Source organism: Colobus angolensis, unplaced genomic scaffold (genome assembly GCF_000951035.1).
Source record: "Colobus angolensis palliatus isolate OR3802 unplaced genomic scaffold, Cang.pa_1.0 Scaffold331, whole genome shotgun sequence".
NCBI classification, from domain to species: Eukaryota; Metazoa; Chordata; class Mammalia; order Primates; family Cercopithecidae; genus Colobus; species Colobus angolensis.
This window is the reverse complement of record NW_012116611.1, coordinates 813,009-830,734: the sequence shown is the minus strand read 5'-3', so window position 1 is coordinate 830,734 and position 17,726 is coordinate 813,009. Positions and strand designations below refer to the sequence as shown.

General features: G+C 36.1%; 1 long non-coding RNA gene across 1 annotated transcript; it reads right to left on the bottom strand.

Annotated features, from left to right (window-relative positions):
• Window positions 1-10,890: 10,890 nt before the first annotated feature.
• LOC105518908 lies at window positions 10,891-11,558 on the bottom strand. Its single transcript, XR_001002893.1, has 2 exons — window positions 10,954-11,558; window positions 10,891-10,921 (listed from the first exon to the last, which is right to left on the bottom strand). It is a non-coding gene; the product is annotated as an uncharacterized LOC105518908 (long non-coding RNA).
• Between the last annotated feature and the right edge of the window lie 6,168 nt (window positions 11,559-17,726).

Below are 17,726 nucleotides of genomic sequence, written 5' to 3'. Positions count from 1 at the left end.
TTCTTCCTCAAGAACACCAATCATTCTTAAGTTCAGACATTTAACATAATCCCAAACTTCTTGGAGACATTGTTCTCATTCTTTTTTCATTGTCTTTGTCCAATTAGGACAATTTCAAAGCCTGTCTTCAAGCTCCTTTTTGTACTTGTTCTACTCAATGATTTAAACTTTCTACTGCACTTTGTATTTCTCTAAGTGTATCTTTTATTTCCAAAAATTGTGATTTTTTTTACAACGTCTATTTCCATGGAGAAGTTCTCATCCATATTCTGTTTTTTGTTTGTTTCTTTGTTTGTTTAAGTTAGTTTTCACCTTTCTCTGGTATCTCCTTGAATAACTTAATAACCAACCTTCTGAATTCTTTATCTGGCAATTCAGATTTCTTCTTGGTTTGGAACAATTGCAGGGGAGCTAGTGTGATATGTTGGAGGTGTTATAGAACACTGTTTTGTGATATTACCAGAATTACTTTTATGTTTCTTCTCATTTGGGTAGACTATTTCTTATCATTGTTCTTGAATTTATTTTTGATTAGACTATGGGTTTTGTTTGTGTTGTTGTTGTTGTTGTTTTTGCCTCTTAAAAATCAAGATTTAATGTCTATATTAGCTTAATTTGATTCTTGGTGCTTGTAGACATGAAGATTCTTTTGTCCTATGGGGTAATCCCTTGATATGGCACTCCCCTCTTTCCCCTAGTTATGGGGGCTTCCTGAGAGGCAGACTACTGTGATTGTTATGCTCTTCTGAGTCTAGCTACCCAGCGGTACTACCAGGCTCCAGCTGGTGTTGGGTAATGGTTGCAAATAGTCCTGTGATATGGTGTGTCTTCAGGTTTCTCAGTTGTGAATACCAGGACCTGATCTGGTGGTAATAGCAGGGGAGTGAAATAGATTCCATGAGAAATTTTGATTGTAGATATATTTAGTATGCTGACTTTCTCAAATGCTGGTTATGTTAGCAGTCAGTGAAATTGTCACATGGACAGACTCAGGGATGCTTGTTAGCCAGTATGTCTCAGGCATGGTATTAATGGTCATTTTCTCCTTCCTTGGAGCAGAGTTGTTCTGTCATGAGTTGCTGTAAAGGCCTGAGTTGGTTGGCCTCCAGCCAAACAGTGGCAGTTATAAGAGAGCACCAGCTGTGGTGGAATATAAGCTTGCCCTAAGTTGGCCAGGGGAGGTATTCTGGTTACTCAGGCAATGGGCAGGGCCCTAAAGCAACCAAGACTGTGTGCCTTTTGTGTTTGGCTACCAAGGCTGGTAGAAAAATACCATCAGGTGGGGGCAAGATTAAGTGGGTCTGGGCTCAAACTCTCCTTTGTCAGGGTTTGCTGTGCCCACCGTGGTAGATGGGGATGGTTCTCAGGCCAATGAAATTATGTCCTAGAGGGGAGTATGGCTGCCTCTGCTTAGCAATATTGTTTGTCAGGGAAGTGGGAGCTAGTCAGTAGCAAAGACTTCACCCACCTCCCATGCAGTTGGTGGGGCAGGTCTGGCTTCCACAGTACCCTGGTTTCCACTAAAACTGCTGGATTAAATCCAGACAGCTTGCTGAAGCAGATATCAGACTTTTTTCTAGGCCATCACCTACTGAACTGATCAAGCAAGCTCAGCTTTCTAGCCTTGCCCCTACCTACCTGGCTACAATATTGGCTGCAGGTTTTGCCCTCATACATGTCACAGTTCTTGTTTTCCCCCATATTCTACTCAAAAAAGTTAATTCCCAGTCAAAATCATTGCAAAATTCAGTTGGAAACTTCTGAGACCTTGTGACCACTCCGTAATTTTGCTGGGTGCCTTTCCTGAGGGCCTCTGTGAGATGTAGTCAAAGATGGCTTCCCTGTGCTCCAGCTGGAGAATGGGAGTACCTATAAGGCTCTTGCCACTGTTGCTTTAACTTTTATATTTTCCATGGCTTCCTAAATCCATTCCAGCTCTAGGTAAAGTTAAATCCTTCTCCTGTGATCTGTATTTTTAGATTCCCCAGTGGGATGGTGTGTTTGGAAGCAGATTTTTCCTCACACTTTGAGAACTCACAGTTTTTTGCCTGTCTCACGCCACTCCTTTCAAAGGATCTGTGAATTCTTTCCGTTTTCCTAGCACAATCCTGCAATAGTTCTTTTTTTTTTGTTGTTGTTTGAGATGGAGACTCACTCTGTCACCCAGGCTGGAGTGCAGTGGCCAGATCTCGGCTCACTGCAAACTCCGTCTCCGGGGTTCACGCCATTCTCCTGCCTCAGCCTCCTGAGTAGCTGGGACTACAGGCACCGGCCACCACACCTGGCTAATTTTTGTATTTTTAGTAGAGACAGGATTTCACCGTGTTAGCTAAGATGGTCTCGATATCCTGACCTCGTGATCTGCCCTCCTCGGCCTCCCAAAGTACTGAGATTACAGGCGTGAGCCACCACGCCCAGTCCCTGCAATGGTTCTTTCAGCAAAAATTCGCAGTGTGAGTCTTCACACACTGTTTTGTCAGTCCAAATGGGAGCTGCATGTTAGCCCTGTCTTCTGTCTGCCATCTTCCCCCACCTCTGTATGTATTTTAATTCTACATAAATTAAAAATGCCACAAGAAATTATAAATGTTGTGCTGTATGCTAATATTTGTTATAATTTATCCGTACATTTTCCCTAATTTTTTTTTTTTCTAAACTGTTGTGCCTTTTCTCTGGCATCATTTTGCTTCTGTATAAACTCATTAATATTCTTTTTAATATGGTTCTATAATCTACAACTCTTTTTCCTTTTAATTTACGAATCTGAAAACATTTTATAGCCCTTCACCTTTTAAGGTATTTATATTGACTGTGTAGTTAATACTTAGCAGTATTTTCCAGCACTTTATGTGCCTTTATCTTCCAGGTTCCAAATTTCAGTTAAAGCATTAACTGTCTGTCTCACTGTTACTTCTGTGAATATAAAGTATCTTTTTCCAGGATACTTTATATATGTTTCTTTTTCTCACTTTTTTTCAACACAATAACTTTGATTATGACTCGGTATTGTTAGTGAAGTCATATTGCTTGGAGCTTCTTGGGTTTCATAAATATGTGGTATGATGTTTTATGCCACTTTTGGAATATTATCTCTTCAAATATTCTTTTTGTAATAATACTTGTATTAGTCTTTTCTACCAAGATATTTGTATCCACTTTTGTCTATTTTCTCTTTTTTTTCTCTCCTTGCTTTAGTCTGTATAGTTTCCCCTATTTCTTCAACTCAATATTCTTCACTTCAACTTTACAACCATTCTACTCTTTTTTTAAACAGTTTTGTTGGAGTATAATCAATATATAAACAACTGCAAATATTTAATGAATACATGTGGATAGATTTAGACATATGCAAACACCCATGATACCACCAACACAATCAAGGTAATAAACTAAATCTACTCTTTAATACATATATTTTGAATTTCAGTTGTTGTGTTTTTGTTTCTCTTTTATGCTTTTCACTTGATTTTGTTTTTATATTCAGTTCCTCTATTATTAATGCTATTAATTTTCTTGAAAATAATAACTATATTTATTTTAGAGTTTCTGTCTAATAACTTTAATATCTGAATCACTTTTGGAGCAATTATATTGTCATCATCCATCTTGTTTCTTAAAATATACATACATTTTTATTTGAATATTGTATAATATTTTGAAAAAATTGAGGATCTGGTGTGTTACCATCTAGCTGTAGAAAAAAAAATTAGACTTTTATTTTTGCAAGCATGATTAAGATAATTAAAGAAAAGTCTCTTTATTCAATCAGGAATTCAGGTAATTTTACTCTGGATCTCAATCACTGTGCATTCTTCTTTACTTCTAGTCTGCCATTAACACAAGAAAAATCCCATTAAGTGTCAATTGAAGAATTGTTGCGTTTGTCAGGTTCCCAACAATGATAATGATGAAAACTTTAATTATTATCTCATTCTGCAGAAGCAACTTTCCTGTTAGCTAATCAACCTCTCCTCCTCAAGCTTCTTACAAACAAATAACATCTAAAGTAGATACCTGAAGCCTCATCATTGTCCCCTTGTTCGTGTGTGACATGTGGAGACTGGGTAATGTAGTCTTAGGCCAGTTCCAGTTTATACTGTGTTCACTGGATCCATGGACCAATCTAGTGTTTATTTTCCTTAGTCTTCAAATACATCATTAGAATGAATATACTTGGTAATTAACAGAATCCTTATTTTGGGTTTTTGAAATATGTGTAAGAACTATTATAATAAAAAGATTAAGTGAAAATTTCTAACAACTTTCACCTCAGCCAAAATAACAAATTGTAAACAATATCACATAAAAGAGGTTAATAGGTTAGTGCCTTGTTTAAGCATGTTACGAACATAGAAATTGTATTCATTATTATATGCCCATTTAGTTTACCAGTTTGACTCTTATGGAAATTAGATGAAATTTGGCAGATCATAGTGAATTAGCACAAACTCAAATAAAAATTAATTCCCTTTGTAGCTGCTATATTATATGTATATTTACTAGGGAAGATCCTCACAGCTTCAGACACATGACATTTAGCTTTTAATCTGGCATAAACAAATGTCCTTTTCCATCCATAAGAGAAGAAAGATCAAAAGCAGAAGAATAATATTCACATAGAATGAAAAGACAACACATAATTATGCACTTGCTTTAGGGTTTTTTAAAATTTTTGTTACATTCTGATGATGGTGGGATACAACACAATGACCATCTGGAGAGAAGAAAAGCAGAATTCCTTCTTACTTAAAGTTCCAGAAAAGAGAAGGCTGCCATGCAGGGCCACATACTGAGTTACACTCAGGGAAAGAGTTACAGAGCTGGAACTATAGGAGATGGCCTATGTATGGCAAGCAATAAAAATTTAGTTAGGATTTGGGAGCTTTTCGTGGGTTAATTTTTAAAAAATTATTCTGTGAGCCTAATTAAAAAAAGACTGTATTAGTTCATTCACACATTGGTATATAAAAACTATCCGAGACTGGGTAATTTATAACAAAAAAAATTATAATTGACAGACAGTTTTGCAGGCTGTACAGGAGGCATGACTGGGGAAGCCTCAGAAAACTTACAATCACGGCAGAAGGCAAAGAAGAAGCCAGCATGTCTTACATAGTGGGAGCAGGAGGAAGAGAGCAAAGGGAGAAGTGATACACACATTAAACAACCAGTCTTGTGAGAACTCTATTATGAGACAGCACTAGTGGGATGGTGCTAAATCATTATAAACCACTCACATGATCTAGTAACCTCCCACCAGGCCCCACCTCCAACACTCGAGATCACAGGTAAACATGAGATTTGTGTGGAGACACAGAGCCAAACCATATCGTTTTGCCTCTGGCCTTTCCCAAAGCTCATGTCCTTCTCATATTTCAATATACAATCATACCTTCACGACAGTCCCCTAAAGTGTTACTTCATTCCAGCATTAAACCAAAAGCCCAAGTCCAAAGTCTTATCAGAGACATGGCAAGTCCCTTCTGCCTCTGAGCCTGTACAATCAAAAACAAGTTAGTTACTTGCAAGATATAATGGGGGTAAATGAATTGGTTAAATGATCCCATTCTACATGGGAGAAATTGGCCAAAACAAAGGGGCTACAAGCCCCATGTAAGTTCAAACCCAGCACAGTCATCATTAAACCATAAAGTTCCAAAATAATATCCTTCAACTCCATGTCCCACTACCAGGGCATGCTGATGCAAGGAGTGGGCTCCTGACACCTTGGGCAGCTCTACCCCTGTGGCGCTGAACAGTGCAGCCCTCACAGTTTATTTCATGGGCAGGTGTTGAGTGCCTGCAGCATTTACAGGTGCATAGTGCAAGTGTCGCTCAATCTACCATTCTGGGGTCTGGAGAATAGTGGTCCTCTTCTCATGGCTCCACTAGGAAGTGCCCCAGTGGGGACACTGTGTGGGAGCTCCAACCCCACATTTTCCCCTCTGCACTGTCCTAGTAGAGGTACTCCATGAGGGCTTCACCCCTGCAACACACATCTATCTGCCTGGACATCCAAGTATTTTCATACACCCTCTGAAATCTAGGTAAGGGCTCCCAAACCTCAACTCTTGCCTTCTGTGCACCTCCAGGCCCAACACCATCTGGAGGCTGCCAGGTTGGAGCTTGCACTTTCTGAAGCAACAGCCCAAGCTGCACCTTGGCCCCTTTTAGCCATAGCTAGAGCTGCAGTGGCTGGGAGGAAGGATGCCATTTCTTGAGGCTGCACAGAGCTGTGAGACCCTGGACCTGGCCCACAAAACTATTTTTTCCCTCCTAGTCTTCTGGGCCTGTGATGGGAAGGGCTGCCATAAAAGTCTCTGAAATACCCTGGAGGCATTTTCCCATTGTCTTGACTATTAATATTTGTCTCTCCTTTACTTATGTGAATTTCTGCAGCTGGCTTGAATTTCTCCCAGAAAAATGTTTGGTTGTTGTTTTTCGTTTTTTTTTTTTTTTCTACAACATTGTCAGACTGCAAATTTTCCAAACTTTTACACTCTGCTTCCTTTTTGAGTGTAAGTTCCAGTTTTAGATAGTCTCTTTGTGCAAATGTGTGTAGGCTTGCATCTCACTTTATGCAGAGATGGAAAATATTACTCTTTCACTGGATCCTTTGCCAACACAAAGAAAAATGTGACCCAGTTACTTATTTAAAGTATAAATTATACTGTGTAGATAACTGTCATGCTTTTAAATAAACATGTAAGTAACTTTAGTTTGTCAGTTGTCTTCATATACATAGAGAAAATACCATGCCATTCTTTTTTTTTTTAATAATCTGGGAAGTCTACAGTAAGTCTAACATCTCTTGTAAATATCTATCTTTTATATTTGATTGTTTTTAAGTTCGCTGTATTAATAATGTTTTGAAATTTCGCTACAAAGGTGTGGGTTTTTGTTTGTTTGTATGTTATTTATCTTGTTTAGATTTTACTATGTTTCTGAGTCTTACAATTGATGTCTTTCATCATTCTGGCATTTTTTAAAATATAATATTTTCCAATATTTCCTCTTGTCATTGAAATACTATTAAACATATGTTGGACGTTTCCATTCTGCCACCCTTGTCTCTCAGTTGTCTTTCATATGTCTTTTAGTGTCTTCTGAGTAATTTTTTTCAGACCCCAGACCCAACTTTCAGTTTACTAGTTATTTCATTGAATGTAATATGGTGTTTACCACATCTGTTGAGTTTTTACTTTTAGTTATTTTATTATTCATTTCACAAGATTATATTGTATCTTTAAAAGTATTTTAAAAATTAATTCCCTCTTTTTTTGAAGATGGTTGTTCTTGATTCATTATGTTGAATTTAACTATCAAAAAAATTTTTTAGATGGAGTCTTGCTCTGTCACCAGGCTGGAGTGCAGTGCCACAGTCTCGGCTCACTGCAACCTCTGCCTCCTGGATTGAATTGATTCCCTTGCCTCAGCTTCCCAAGTTGCTTGGACTACAAGTGTGCACCACCACACCTGACTACTTTTTTGTGTTTTAGTAGAGACAGGGTTTCATCATGTTGGCCAGGATGGCCTCAATCTCCTGACCTCGTGTTCCCCACGTCTCAGCCTCCCAAAGTGTTGGGATTACAGGCATTAGCCACCGTTCCTAGCCTTAAATATGTATTTTTAATATCTGCAACTTGTTCTAGCATAGAAAATTATAATGACAGTTTATTTTTACAATAGATTTTCTCCTTTGCAGTAAATGTTGGATTTTAAACACTCTTTTTTTTTTTTTTGAGACAGAGTCTTGCTCTATCGCCCAGGCTGGAGTGCTGTGGCCGGATCTCAGCTCACTGCAAACTCTACCTCCCGGGTTCACGCCATTCTCCTGCCTCAGCCTCCCGAGTAGCTGGGACCACAGGCGCCGGCCACCTCGCCCGGCTAATTTTTTTTTGTATTTTTAGTAGTGACGGGGTTTCACCGTGTTAGCCAGGATGGTCTCGATCTCCTGACCTCGTGATCCGCCCATCTCGGCCTCCCAAAGTGCTGGGATTACAGGCTTGAGCCACCGCGCCCGGCCTAAACACTCTTAACTAATATTTTATATGCAATAATTTTGTTCTGACTACATAAGAGAGTTTTTATTGCTCCTGGGATGTACCTTAATTTATCACCAACATTGATTTGCCAATCTGGGCCCAACTTGTCATTATCAGCTTGAGATTTCCTTGCTTACATAGAAATTAAACATTTAAAACATGAACTTTTATATAAGTGTGCCTATATGTAAACATTTTAAGAGGAGAATTTTATTATAATTATAACACAAGCCAGTACAAAACAAGTTTCTGTGTGTTGGTTTGTTTACTTTTTACGGTGCTATTTTACTGTGGATAAATCTTTTATATATGATTTGAGTTTTAAAAAAGATCACCGCTCCGTTTCTATCATATTACAGTCCAAGACCTTACTTTTTTTCTTGTAAGGACTTTAAAACCAAATAATCCTGTCAATGAAATTGCAAAACTCTCCATGTTTGCCAAGGTGTAATTTTAAATGATAAGTGCTTCAATTTATTTTTTTTAATTTCAGACTCTATTTTCTTGCCAGTTTCTGTTCACTGTCCTACACATTATTCTGACATTCACTTCCTTTTTAACCTCTGAAGCCTGGGAATTATTTTCTATTAATTTGGTGTTTGTTTATGCATTTTAACATTTCATTTATACTGTTTCCAGAATTTCTAGATTGTAGAAGCAGAGGGGGAATTCTCTCATTAGTCTACAATATTTTACATTTATACATTAATCGTATTTTTAATATAGACAAAAGAAAAAAGAATGTAGTGTTGATTTTCTTCACTTGGTACAAAAGAAAATTTACTTAATCTAAATAGATTTTTATTTATGCCTGTCATTAATAATTAGATTCAGATATATGCATCAAGAAAGTACAAATAGCAATGAGTTTTAAAGATTAACCAAGTGGATAAAAAAGATCAGCAAGGAAAAAATATATTTCTGCAATGACAATATAATTAGATATCAATGAAGTCGGTTTTGGTCATAATATTTACATTTCAAGAGCCCTGTACATACTTAAAGTTAAAAATATTATACTATTCTATAATATGTCATAATAACACAGGCATTTTAAAATTAATTTCTATAGTCTTCAATATCATGGTTCTTAAAGCTCTAGCTTTACTCATGACTTCCTTAGTGCACTTTAGAAGTTACAAGACTAGTATAAAGAAAACCGTTTTCATTCCTTCTCTGTAGTCAATGTAACTTTAACCTACAAACTTTAATATGCCACAATTGGCATACAGATTTTAAATGCAGAACTTCAATGATAATATAATTATTCCTTTACTATTTCCAATTTGATGTTGAGTAGTTTCATGAAATCTAGATTTTTGTTTCGTTTTGCAAAATTTATTATTTCACTGAAGATTAGTGAGACATGAAAACTTCTCAAGAAATAATAAGTAGAAAGCGAAAGAATGTCTTTACTATTGTGTCCTTAAAAGAAGTGCTACTCGAAAAGAAATTCTGACCATAATTCACAAATTTTAGTTGCAAATTATACGTTAGTACTACTTATCACTCATCTCACTTATTGCTCTTATCACAATAGGCTTGCATTTATCATGGCTTGTATTTTTAGTGTGATTGTCCTTATTGTTGCCAATACTTCTCTTAATACACATATAGCCAAATTGAATTAAATGCAACCTTATATTTCATACTTAAGTCATGAGTATGGAAACATGAGTATGGAAACATGAGTATGGAAACATGAGTACTTAAGTCATGAGTATGGAAACATGAGTATGGAAACTTGATTGACTAGCACTTAACAGTAAATTATAAAATAAAGTGACCGCCCCAATTTTATCTAGCAAAACAATGCAGACACTATGATGAAATGGCTGATCTGACAGTCTTATTTTATGATCTGTTGTATTAAACTCATACTTAACATGATTTTCATAGATACTCAGAGTGTGAATACTGGCGAAACCTAAAATACTTATTTTACATCAAATAAAACTGCATTACCAAATAATACCTGCAATTTTGTTGGCTCACAAGATATTTATTGGCTTCAGACATTTTATCCAGGGAAAAAAAAAATATATATATATATATATAATATATGTATATTCCTTGTATATATATATATATATAGTATATATATACACACATATATATGTGTATATATATAAAATTAAGAAGCGTAATAACAGCAAGGAATATATATACACACACACAAGGGATATATGTATGTATTATATATATTTTCCTTATGTGTGTGTATATACATATTCTTTGCTGTTATTACACTTCTTAAATTTATATATATATACACATATATGTGTGTGTGTGTATATATATATCTCTCACCACTTCAAGGATCTCTCACAAGCCATTTTTGCTCTGCAGCATATGTCACAAATGGGAAAATGGCTATATATATATATATATATACATACACACACACACACACATACACACATGCATATGCTGCAGTGCAAAAATGGCTTGTGAGAGATTCTTGAAGTGGATATATATATATATATATATAAATAAATTTAGAAAGTGCAAAACAGCAAAAATATATATATGTATATATGCGTGTATATATACACCTACACATATTTAGGATGTGTAACAACAGCAAGTAGTTAGGTAGACATGAGATTTTTATTTGTTTGCTTTCTTACTCTGTTTTCTGAGACCTGAAAAACAGTGAACTATCTTGAATTGTACCAGGAAAAATTAAGGTAAAAGTTATGAAAAACTACACACCAAAAATACTTTCTAAATACCAGGGTATAAAACAGAAGATTAGCATTTGGTGAGTGAATTTGAACATAATAGCCTGTCAACCAATGGCCTAAAAATTCAGCGAAAATAAATATATTTTGTTTTTTTTTTGTTTTTAGGAGATATTTAACCTTTCATTGTCCCTAGTCTTCAAAAACCAGTGTATATTTTACACTTAAGAGCACATCTCAATTCAGACTAACCACATTTCAAATGCTCAATAGCTACATATGGGTAGTAGCTGCTGTACTGGACAGCGTGGTTCTAGAACTACCTCTTACAAATGAACACTATCAGTGTCCTTGAAAAACTTTCTTATTTGAGCTAGTTTATTTTATACAAGCAAACTGTATTTCTTATTATTCCTGAAAGATCTCATATTGGCATCCTGCCATTTCATTGTAGTGCCTATCATTTTTCCATTGATACTGATCAAGTTGCCCAAGACACATCTTCCCACATAGAGGAAGTAAGAGGAAAAAACCCTTTTGGATAGAATCTATTAAAACCCATCCCACTATTCCTATGTACATAAGTAACACTGCATCTGCTGAGTGGAATTTGCATTCAGAACTTCAAAATTCAGACTCATCTACCTTTCCAAGTTAGACAGCTGGGGAAAGAACTTCCTAAATCTTAAGGATGAGGGCAGAGGGCTCAACCCCACTCCAGATTCAGGCAAGGGGAATAGGAAAGAGTGAGATCAGAGCACGGTGGCGTCTTGCGGGGGCTCCTTTGATGGGGGCTGTGGGGGAGTGGAAGGCATTATTTTAAGGAGATAAGAAGCAAATGGAAGACTTACTCCAACTCTAGAGTTTTCATAGAGTTAGAGGAGGTGGAGGGATTTATTCCTGCCATGGATCATGGGCACTTCTGTAATCAACTCCTGGTTTTGCACTATTTTTATAAATGGAGATTGGACCTTGGTGACAGCCTCTCTTCCCCTTTTCCTATGTTGCTCAATCTTCCTTTCCCTCCTAGGTTCTTGCACATTTCAAACCCTTGCCAGTAACAGTATTTTAGTTATCAGTTCTCACCATTCCCTCTGGTGGTTGAGCCTTTGGATAAAAATCCACATGGCTATGGAGTGGGTTTTGTTGGAAAAGGTGACCTTTCTCTAACTGCACCTCTATTTCTGGCTCCTCAAACAGCGAAGGGTGATAATAAGGCATGGTAGAGGTTTTCCCATTTTGATTCTGAGGCTTTAATTCTTAAAGTGACTAAAAACATTCAAGAACAGCTGTAAAATTATCTCATGCAGACTTAATAAGTACTACTTATCTGCCTGTAGTAGACAACAACCAGTGTGAATGCGGAAGAAATAGCTGAGTCACTCTGGAAGCTATTGATATTCTGAGATCCCAGTGATATGGGAAAGGTTCCCCTTCCCCCTCCTAGGGCATGCAATGGGGGTGTGACTCTCTTCTTCATTGTCCCACTGCTCAAACCTCTAGGGGAGCATACAGATGGGCAGGCTGTGGGGCTATGACCATATGGCACTGTCTGGGGATTAATGTTTACAGCTGAAGCCCTGGTGGGCATGTTACAAGGTGCTCTTTTAGTTTGCCATCTATACGTGGCTTGTGTTAACCAGTTCAATTAGACCCGCTTCCTTATCACAAGGACAGAGGGATTTCTGTATCCCAGGGTTTCTTGCCTTGGTGTGCTGGAATTATTGGATCACATGTGGGCTTAGAGAATGAGTGCAAGGTTTTATTGAGTGGAAGTAGCTCTCAGCAGATGGAGGAGCCAAAGAGAGATGGTTTTCCCCTAGAGTTGGGCTGCTAGACTCTTCTCCTACTGCTCTGGACAAACTCCACAACATTCCACTGGTCAATGGCCTGCCGGCCTGCCAGTGCCTGTTGGCACGCTCCTTCCGCTGGTGTGCTCTTGATGACCAGCCACTTGTGTCTTCTTCCACCGATGTGCTCCTCACAACATTTAGCCACTTGTGTGTCTGCCTTGCTAGGGTTTCCAGTTTTTATAGGCCCAGGATGGGGGTGTGGCAAGCCAAGGTGGTCTTGAAAAATGCAACATTTGGGCATGAAGGCAGAAGTGCCTACCCTCACCTAGGTCCATGGTGGTGGAGTCCTAGTCAGGGACGGCACTCTCTTCCCTTCCCTGCTTCTGTATTATTTAAAGGAACTATACTCTTCCTTTCCCAGCACTTCTGTATCAATAGAAAATTCTAGGCACCATCTATGTATTAAAATTCAATGTATTAGCCCTGGTAATTACTTTATACGTTTTGTTTTTGATAAATCCAAACTAGATAAACATTGAATGCAAATGAAATATTGCTGAGTTCTGTTCACTGTTCTCAGCTAAGCTTACCTTAGAGTGCTACACTGATTACCCCAGTAAACATCCAGTAAATTATATAATTATAATATTCTTGCTAATAATTTCATCAAAAAAGGAAACCACTCTTGTATATTTAACTCTATGAAGAAATAGCTTAATTTAATTGACATTGTTGTAAAATTAGATTCCAGAGATATTAAATGCATTCCTGTAGTAACACAGGTCACAGTTCACAGAATGGTCCATGTATCATTTTGCAATACATTTGAAAATATTACACATTTGTCACTTTAAACCAGCAATGTGGTGCACATTTTTTGGCCTGTAATCCCAGTACTTTGGGAGGCTGAGGTGGCATGATCACTTGAGGCCAGCAGATCAAGACCAACCTGGTCAACATAATGAGACCCCCGTTTCTACAAACAAATTAAATAAACAATTATCCAGGCCTGGTGGCACATAGCTATAGCCTCAGATTCTTGGGAGGCTGGGGCAGCATGATTGCTTGAGCCTAGGAGGATGAGGCTACAGTGAGCTATGATTTCACTGCTGTACTCCAACCTTGGTTAATGAGTGAAACTCTGTTTATAAAATAAATAGAACATCAGTTGCTTTAATGTTATTTAGGTGTTTTAATAGCATTTTTTTAAAAACTAGAAAGACTCCTGTATCTTGGTAAACATTTTTACAACTTGACAGTACCATACTAAAGCTCTGAATTGTCAAGCAAGTGTGATGTTTTTTATTGTGATCAATTTCATGGCTTCTGGCATCTGAGCATCAGCTTTTGCTTCACCTGTTAGAAAAGCATCAAATAATTCAGTTGACTGGATAATTATTAGAAATAAAGGAATTCTTGCCTTTCTAGTATAGCTGTCTTAAAGCGATATCAGAACTGCTGCTTTTAGTAATATATGTATATTTAAATATATTTAAAATATATATAGATTTTTTGTTTGTTTGTTTGTTTGCTTCATTTACCCAGTACGTTTTTCCTACTAGAGGAGACAACTTTGCAACTTTTGGTTTTAATGCCATTGTCTTCTCTGACTAGTTCAAGGATCTCACACAAGCCATTTTTGCACTGCAACATGTCACAAATGGCAAGAATGTCTGACTAAGTTGGCATGTAAATGTTTCTTGTGCTTCTGGTTATTTTGAAGATACTTGTCCAGTGACTTCAATTTCCATTGCTTGACATACCTTAAATTATCAACAGCTTGAAACATGTTTGCAAATGCAATGCAAGCATAGCAGCTATGTTTGATGTATAAATTTTTTTCTGAAAGACACTGATCTTTATTACAAATTTACAGAGTATTACTAAATACACTAATAATCATATATCTTGGATGCCCGAACTTCATTTTACAATATGAAAATATATTGGAGAGCTGTAAAATAATTACCATTGGTTTATTCAGTCAGTTTCATGGTTTTTATTTCATCTATCAAAATTCTAGAAAAGTCTTAAGTTTCTTGAAATTGCGCAATAAAACTTTTCTTAAAAAACATTTGAAATGTATTGGTTCCTGACTTTGTTTAAATAGTACTTTAAAAAATGTAAATTAAATTAGCATTTAATTAAATGTTCTTTGTCCTTAGTTATATTTATCTACACATTAACTACCCTTCTAAAAATTCTTCATTTCTTTATCTCAGCAGACATCTCTCTTATTTTCATTCACTCATTAGAGGTATAGATGGAAAATTTACTTCCATATATTTACAGGGTTAGAATTTCTCCTTGGGCTAAGTGGGGCAAGTTTTTGTGATAAAGGCTATGGTCAGCAATTTTGAAAAGTACCAAATAACTTAGTTATAATCATAATTATGATTTTTTTCATTATGTATTTGGCTATGCTACCTATTAAACCTTAGATTAATTCAGCTTATTAATGTTCATTCTCTTATCTCTCTGTCACTCTTTCCTAGCCAACCGAAGACAGATGTACAAAAATGCACATGCATCATTCTCAACTGGCCCACAGCTCAAGGGTCTGCCAGTGCAAAATTAACATCTACCCAGGCCATAGGCTAATATCCTACTTGCTATTCTTCATATTGGCCCCTTTAGTTATTTCTAGTTCTTCATATAAAAACTATTTCCAACCCTTGAGAATGCCCCTAGTAGAGTAGGTAGATTATCCAAATAATTTACATTTTTAGCTATATTACATTAATATATTATAGTTTAAATTTCTTGAGTGCTTACTATGTGCCAGGCCTAATGTCAATGCAATATCTCATTTATCCTTATAACACCATTAAAATATGTATTATTATTTTTACAAATTTATAGATGAGGCAACTATAACACAATAATATTCCAAATGATGCATAATCATTAACTGTAAAAGCCAGAACCTCAGTCAATGGCCAGGCCTCAAAGTAGGTGTATTTAACTGTTATGCTATACTATATTGCATCCCTAGTTGTTTGGTTTGCAGATAATAAAGGTGAATAAATCTAAGTTTTTAGTTGCTCCACTGTTGCATATCATCTCACAATAATTTAATTGAAATTCATAGAATTAATTACCTTTTTCTTACAGCATTTCCATAAAATATTCCTTTTTAGTGTACAAATTGGGTCTTCCTGTCAGTATAATTTTTTAATGATGTTCAACAGAGTAGCAGCATTTTGATAATTAATCACAACTGTGTATTGAAACACAATTATGCATCATAGACCAAGCTGGTACTCAATCATCAAACACTATCTTTGTCTTACAAGGACTAGTAGCTAAGTTTAATATTGCTTAAAAAAATCTATGCATGCTGCCCACATCATCTTGTATCTGTATGTGTTTAAATCCAGCAAGTATTCAACTTTTATAGCACCCAAAAAATATTGTTTTATGATGTAATCTACATGTGATTTAAATGCTTTAAATTTTACCTACAGCTGTAACTTTTTATAAATTTAATAGCAGCAAAACCTTAACATGTCACCTTTGAATCTCTTGAGACATGAAAACATTAATATTTAACGTCTTAACAACTAAATTCACTTTTATAGCAAGTTTGGTATAAAGCTATTAATGTGAAATTGCTTACAAAAGTGATATTAATGAAAATCTAAAACTTTAATGCCTAGACTTCATTTTGATTACTAAACTTTATTAATACAGCAAACTAAAACAATTCTACTACTCTTCAAGTTCCTAAGAAATACCATGCATGCATTATTGAAATTTAATTGAAAATTTGTCAGGCATGGGTCACTACAAGTCTGAGCATTTATTGAAACATATAAAATGACTTGATAAAATATAAATAATTTATATACAGAAAATAAGAGGCTAAATCTTCTCATATTAAGATATAGTAAACCCTTGCAAATCCAATCTGCACCATGTAAAGCCTCACAAATTTTTAGTTGAACAATGGAGTTTGGAAGACACCCTATTAGACTTCTACTTTACACATAGTTGACAAAGACAGATCATTCGTCTTCTTAAGGATAATAAAAATGTTAAAATGCTATATTTACTTTTAGAATGAGTTATTTAATAGAACATAATCATTTTTCCCTCTGAAATAAGTGCTTACTAATGCTATTTAAAAGTTTGCTAGCTAGTAATTTGTATAGACTTGCACTCTGTAAGAGTTCCCTCCCTGTGTCCATGTGTTCTCATTGTTCAGTTCCCACTTATGAGTGAGAACATGTGGTGTTTTGTTTTCTGTTCCTGTGTTAGTTTGCTGTGAATGGTGGTTTCCAGCTGCATCCATGTAGCTGCAAAAAACATGAACTCATCCTTTTTTATGGCTGCATAGTGTTCCATGGTGTATATGTGCCACATTTGCTTTATCCAGTCTATCACTGATGGACATTTGGGTTGTTTCCAAGTCTTTGGTATTGTGAATAGTGCTGCAATTAACATACATGTGCATGTGTCTTTATAGTAGAATGATTTATAATCTTTGGGTATATACTCAGTAATGGGATTTCTGGGTCAAATTGTATTTCTGGTTCTAGATCCTTGAGAAATCGCCACACTGTCTTCCACAATGATTGAACTAATTTACACTCCCACCAACAGTGTAAAGGCATTCCTATTTCACCACATCCTCTACAGCATCTATTGCTTCCTGATTTTTTAATGATTGCCATTCTAAGTGGTATGAGATGGAATCTCATTGTGGTTTTGATTTGCATTTCTTTAATGACCAGCAATGATGAGGTTTTTTTCATGTTTGTTGGCTGCATAAATGTCTTCTTTTGATAATTGTCTGTTCATATCCTTTGCCCACTTTTTGATGGGATTGTTTGTTTTTTGTTCTGTAAATTTGTTTAAGTTCCTTGTAGAGAATTCTGGATATTAGCCCTTTGTCACATGAATAGGTTGCAAAAACGTTCTTCCATTCTGTAGGTTGCCTCTTCACTCTGATGATAGTTTCTTTTGCTGTGCAGAAGTTCTTTAGTTTAATTAAATCACAGTTTTCAATTTTGGCTTTTGTTGCCATTGCTTTGGTGTTTTAGTCATGAAGTCTTTGCCCATGCCTATGTCCTGTACGGTATTGCCTAGGTTTTATTCTAGAGTTTTTATGGTTTTAGGTGTTACGTTTAAGTCTTTAATCCATCTGGAGTTAATTTTTGTATACATTGTAAGGAAGGGGTCCAGTTTCAGTTTGCTACATA